Genomic DNA, 6,290 nt, shown 5'->3' with positions numbered 1-6,290 from the left:
AACGCTAGGCATTACCAGTGTTTTGGGGTTAGTGGCTTCTGCTTTTCTTTTCTCTGACTTCCAAAGTGTTGGTTTCCTTCTGTTTTGCTTTATTCCGGTCGTGCAAATAAACAGATTCGCAGCCCGGGCGGCAAGCTCTGGGCCCATGCACGTGTGTTCTGCGCCCGCTCAACCCTCCGCCGAGGTCCCTGCGCCGGGTTCCCGCCCCCCCCCCAAGTCTCCCCGCGCCAGGTAGCGGATGGCGACGGCATGGTACCAAAGCGGCCACCCGGTGCCCGCCAGCTCCTTCACTGCCCCTCGCCCCTCGCCCCGGCCGCTGCAGAAGCGCGGTTCTGACCCCGCAGGGAGGCCGGGTTTCATCCCGAGCCGAGGAGGACCCCGCTTCCCGCCGCCCTCCTCCCTCCGGGGCCCAGCCCGAGAGGGTGCCTTTCTCCCGCAGGAGTGAGCAAGGGCTTCTAAGGTGAAAGAAGTCTCCGGAGAGCGTTCGCCCAGGCTGGAAGGCGAGGCTGCCCCGGGACGGGGGCCCCCGCAGGTGAGGTTGCCTCTGAAGGGCTGGGTCTGGGAAGGCCCGTCTGTCCACACCGCGCGCGCCCCGCCCCGGAACCGCGCAGCCGAGCGGTCCAGAGACGGTGGGAAGGGGGAGCGGGGCGCACGAGGGGAGCGGCCGCCCAGGGCCCGGCACCCCCGCGCCCGCCGCCGCAGCAGGTGGGGGCCCGGCGGGCCAGGGGCGGGGCCCGGCTCGGGGCGGGGCCGCAGAGGCGGCGAGCGCGGGGCGGCGCGGGGCGGCGCGGGCGCGGGCGGGGGCCGGAGCCGGAGCCGCAGCCGGAGCGGGAGCCGGAGCGGGGCTGTCCGGGCGCCCGCGGGAGCTCGCCGCGCGCCGGGGCTGGGACCGGTCTGGCCGAGCGCGCCGGCGCCGCGACCGCAGACAAAGGCGCTGCTCGCGCCCGGCCGCCGCGCTCTCGGGCTCCGCCGTGGGTAAGTGGCTCCCCCTTCGCTTTCTTTCTTCTCCCCGCTGCCTGCTCCTCTCGGAGTTCCACCGGCTCCGGAGAAGCCGGGGAGAAATGGAGAAATGATACTTCCCCGCTTTCTGGAACCCCCATCCCACCTTACAGAAACAGAAAAGAAAAACACCAAGCAAATAGCAAACTAGCGAGTTTCCGAGCGGTGGGAGTCTCCCGCGGACCGGGCCGGCCGCCCTCTGTGACCCCTCGCTCTGCGGATCGCGCGCGGGTGTTGTCCTGGGTCGGAGGTCTGGATGGGAAGGTTGCCGCTGGACTCCCCAGCGGGGAGTGTTTAGTGAAGGAGAATCTAGGGGCAAGGTGCTGCGAGGGGACCCCACCCCCGGGGACAGTCGGTGCGTTTTGGGGACGCCGAGGGCGGTTCGCACTGCGAGTTCAGATTCGGATCTCGGGTGTGGGGTCTGCCCCTGTCTTCCCCTCCAAGCTCCTTCTCTTCTGGTTCAAGGGTTAATGTAGCGCCTCCCACGCCCCACTTGGCGGGGTCGCCCACTCTGCCCCTCTGCTGACCTAGGGCGGGGGCTCGGGGTAGGGGCCCAGGAGAGTGGGGACGGAGGGAGCCCCGCTGCTTTCCACGGCTGGGCAATCCCGAGCCCCAGCCTGCTCTGGAGGGCTCGCAGGGGATCGGGTCTGACATCGCTGCCCGGGCCGGGCCGGCTTCTCCAGCCTCCCTCTGTCCAGGTTGCTCTCCAACAGAACAGCCCTGGGAAGCCCGGCTGGTTTTTGCTTTTGTTCTGCTCTCAACTCTCCGGAATCCCAGGGGAAGCCTGGGTGGGCGGTTTCCTCAGGAGGGAGCCGTGGCGGAAGCCCCAGGTGCGGCCCCGAAGTGATAATTGGAGGCAGCGACCGTTTCCCGCCTCGGTGGGAAAGGGGGACGTCCCGATAGCTAATCAATGCCGGGCTCGGCCGTGGGTGCGCCGCTCGGGTGGAGCGCGGTGCCCACCGAGGCCGTGCACTGTCACGATCCTCGCCAGCACTCTCGAAAGCGCCGGCTCCAGACGCGCATTTTCATTCATGGAACTGCGCCTGGGATTTGATTAATGTCACCTCTGCCCAGATTCTCTAAAGAGCGAGTGTCTGCCACTATTCAATGTAATAGGCATTACAGAGGGCCTACTATGTGCAAGACAGCAGTCCTACCATTATCTTAATTTAAAAAATATTTATCCGAGCACCTACTATGTGTCAAGTAGATGCTACAAACTTTTCAATTTAAAAGATATTGAGTACTTAGTATGTTCAAGATAGCTTTGCTATAACCTTATTTTAATAGATGTTTACCGAGCAGCTATTGAGTACAGGGTTTTTTAGCTTTGTTTTCTGAAGGGTTGCCCAGTGTACTTTTGGAGACAAGGGTGAGAGAGTATGTCCCTGGACTCTTGAGTCTTCAGTTCCCTTAGTGACCTGCATTTTAACCTTCCTGGACTGTTTATGTGATGTAGGAGAGCTTCTACTCTTTGGCTCTACGGTTTGTCAGTGGGGAGCAGGGCAGAATAATGAAAGGCCTACTCTGGGACATCTTTCCAATTCAGTTTCCTAACATTGAAAAAAAAAGAAGGGAGTTCCTTTGTACAAAGCACTGTGCTAGTATTGCAGGGAATCAAAGGTTAATAAGGCAAAGCTATGCCACTCAAAGGGATGGAGAATCTGTACTGGGTACAGAAAGGCAGGTAAAGGACAATCAACTACATCAGGAGGGGATCGCTTCTGGGCCTTTTGGCTAAGATCAAGGGTAGTATCTGTTCTTATCAGTTTAAATCAGGGGGGGGGCTAAGCATGAGGAGAGGGTCAGCATGGACCTTCCGGCCCCTGGCCACAAACTGGTGACAGCAGTTGGGGTAAGAATGTTTTTTTAAAATCTCGTTGTTGAAATGACTGGGGACCTAGAGGCAAAATGAAGTGGTCTGAAGGTTCTTCCTACTAATAGATTTGAGGGCTCTATTACTCTAATAATCCTGTGGTCCTGAGACATGCTGGAATATCTCGATTGATAAGAGAACTGTGGATCCATAGCCTACTGGCAAATATTTGAGCACTTATAATGTTATATATAGGCTGCTATTAGGGGTATGTAGTTTAAGACATGGTCTTTGTCCTAAAGGATATAACAAAATTCTTGAGATAAACACATGAAATGATTGTGCAGCATTCATGAAAAGCCAGGAGCAAGTTCCTCCTAGAATTTTATTTATTTATTTATTTATTTATTTATTTATTTATTTTTACAGAGATAGAGAGTCAGAGAGAGGGATAGATAGAAACAGACAGACGGGAACGGAGAGAGATGAGAAGCATCAATCATCAGTTTTGTTTGTTTGTTTGTTTTTTGTGGCACTTTAGTTGTTCATTGATTGCTTTCTCATATGCACCTTGACCATGGGGCTACAGCAGACCAAGTAGCCCCTTGCTCAAGCCAGCGACCTTGGGTCCAAGCTGGTTAGCTTTGCTCAAACCAGATGAGCCCGCGCTCAATCTGGCAACCTCGGGGTCTCGAACCTGGGTCCTCCGCATCCCAATCCAATGCTCTGTCCACTGCACCACCACCTGGTCAGGCTCCGCCTAGAATTCAATGTAAAAAAAAAAAAAATTCTGCTCTCATTGAATTTTGGCTTTTCTTTTATCAGAGAGTGAGGTCTAGCCTGTTTATCTCATTACCTTGGCCTCCAACAATTCCTGGTAACTGCTTTTTCCTAGCTTCTTGGTACAACGATCTTTCTCTTCCGAAAGTATTTCTGATCTCCCTTTTAAATTATTTTAAAATGACATATGATTTTTTGTTATAAACTTGAAAGTCCCCCTCAAATCTTTCCTGGAAGTTGGTCCATTATGAAAGATACATAGGAAATATGGCAGGCACGAGATGAGTGACTTGGAGGCCTTTTACTTATAAGAAGAGGGAGGACAAAAACAACAGAGGCCCAAAGCAGGAATGTGCAGAGTAAACATGAACTAGTCTTGCAAGAGGCAATAGGATTCAGCTAGGCAGAGGATGAGGAAGACTTCCCTCCGCGACTGAGGAAATGGTATAAGCAGAGGTGTGAAGGAAGAAACAGACCGTCATTAGAACACTTCATCATAGTTGCCATTCATCAACACAGAGGCCCTGCCTGAGCATTTTACTGTGTCCTTGACTTTTTTAGCTGTCAGCTGGGGGCTTCATCCAGCACAGTTTGGGGTTCATTGTGATTCCCCCAGCCAGCAAGAACCCTTGTCTCCTGTTCCAGCTGCAATGATAGCACTGCATCCTTAGCGTTTCTCGAGCATTCTTGGAGTTTTTTTCACCTGAGTTGAACTTGATTTTAACCTCCTAGAAGGACAAGAATGTGACTTTTTCTATTCCTCTGTGTCCTTCCCTCCCTGCAGCTGTGGAGTTAGTGACATTTATTTCAGAACCCTGTATGTCCATTTCATCACCCGTTCCCTGCCTCATCAGGCCTGTCCTCTCTTCCTCTCGACTACTTTCCTCTGCTCAGAGCCTTTCACTGTGTGAAAACTCAGGGAAAATAAACCCCAACAACAATCTGTCATCAGTCACTTCCTCTTGAATATGAATGTAGGTCACTGTTCTCTCTTCCAGGGGGTGGGGTGGGATGTCTTCCCACTTTAGGCCTCATTATGGAATGAAAGGCTTTATCCAACAGGAAAGGCTTTTAAACATGGACAAATGGGTGTTGGAGGTACTTGGGGAGGAAAAAGTGCCTTTCCTGGTGTTCCTGAAATTACGCTACCACCTCCTCAGGTAGTCACTCTTGGCAAGTGTCCTTGCAAGTCCCATGACCCATAAACGTCTGGAGCCTTCTTTGTTTTTTAAAGTGGTGTGGTGGTTGATGTGAGACAGCGGGTCTGCATGAGCTACCTGTTACCTTGCACTCTACTCTTAAAGGTGAGTCGTTTTCCAGCCGGAATCCTAGCGTCTCTACCTACTGCGCTCATTACTTTAAGGCAGGGATTCTCAGCATGAGCCTATTGATGTGGGCTGGATAATTCTTTGCATGGGGACCTGTCCTGTGCATTGTAGAATGTTTAGCAGCATCCCCAGCCTTTACCCAGTAGATGCCAGTAGCACCTCTACACCCCCTCCCTAAGTTGTGACAACCAACACTGTGTCCAGTTATTGCCAGATATCTTCAGGGGAGCAAAATCACTGGTCACTGAGAACCCCTGTTCTCAGGGATATTGGCTATTATGTATTATGCTATATAGCTATTCTCACTTTTTCTGGGAGAGGTCTTATTTAATGTAACTTGGTTCTTATTAATAAAGTTGACTTAGAAAATGTTTAATTAACATTGTAGAACTTTCCATATGAATAATTTTCTAAATCAGAATAAACATCTTTTTGGGGGGGCATATATTCTAATCTGGCCATCATATTAAGTCAGTCTTATTGAGGCAAAAAAAAAAAAAAAAGGAATCTCAAATTCTTCCCCTAGCTTGTGGCTGATTTACATACCAGAAGTATGCCCACAGGGTCATCTCAGTTCACGGCGGGGGCAGTAGCTGGTGGGCAATAGTGGGTGAGGGAAGTGGCAGGGGAGGACCCAGTTGTGGTGGGACAAGATGCTCTGTCACTTGAGGGGTCCTTAAAGATAAAGATAAAATGACCAGGTGAGCATGTTGCTAGGGTTCCTCCCAGACCTGGAAGAGCCCTGTATAAGAGAGGGGCTCTGAGCTTTCCATTTTTATTAGCTGCAAGTAACGTTGCTTCTTGAAAGGTTTTGAGGAGTGAGGGAGCAGCTGTGGCTGCAGGAAGAGGAAAGTAGGAGGAAGGTCCCATAGTGTAATGGTTAGCACTTTGGACTCTGAGAGTAGGAAGAAGAAAGGGTCTTCTAGCAAGAGCTAAGAAGCTTCTCAAACACTTGACTTAAATAGAGAGCATGGATCAAGTACAGGGTAGCCTGTATGTCTGTGAATATCTGCCATAAAAAATCAGAACTTAAAAAAAAAAAGTCAGAACTTCGGAATCTTCAGCAATTCTAGGTCAGCATCATCAGTGTCAGCGGCATCTTTGTAGCATGGAATGAGGAGCAAGGTTAGTTCAAGCTGTTCAGGGGGATCCGTGAGGTCCACTAGTGGACAGGAGTAACTGAATGCACACTGTAGGCGAGATTGGCCCCGGGCCCAAGTTATTGCTTCAGAAACTGAATGAAACTCTTTATTCAGGTCACAATAATGGTATTTGAAAAGTTTCCAATAAGATTTCATTGATTCAGATTTCTATTTTGGAACACCCAGCCCGGGATGAGATTTTCCCTTGCATTGAAATAGGCCAGA

General features: G+C 51.6%; 1 protein-coding gene and 1 pseudogene across 5 annotated transcripts in view; both read left to right on the top strand.

Annotated features, from left to right (window-relative positions):
- The first annotated feature begins 642 nt into the window (after positions 1-642).
- Positions 643-6,290, top strand: part of MAPK4 (mitogen-activated protein kinase 4) — a 145,077-nt gene continuing 139,429 nt past the window's right edge. For 3 of the 5 annotated variants that reach the window (XM_066352787.1, XM_066352781.1, XM_066352782.1), the window contains exon 1: positions 797-975. The gene's annotated coding sequence lies outside the window, so the exon portion shown is untranslated. Of the gene's footprint in view, positions 706-796; positions 976-4,755; positions 4,900-6,290 lie in introns of those variants that run through there. The other 2 variants (XM_066352783.1, XM_066352785.1) reach the window with 2 other exon arrangements.
- On the top strand, positions 2,717-2,962 carry LOC136383688 (U2 spliceosomal RNA; annotated as a pseudogene).

Source organism: Saccopteryx leptura, chromosome 11, assembly GCF_036850995.1.
Source record: "Saccopteryx leptura isolate mSacLep1 chromosome 11, mSacLep1_pri_phased_curated, whole genome shotgun sequence".
Taxonomy (NCBI): domain Eukaryota; kingdom Metazoa; phylum Chordata; class Mammalia; order Chiroptera; family Emballonuridae; genus Saccopteryx; species Saccopteryx leptura.
This window is presented reverse-complemented; position numbering and strand designations above follow the sequence as displayed.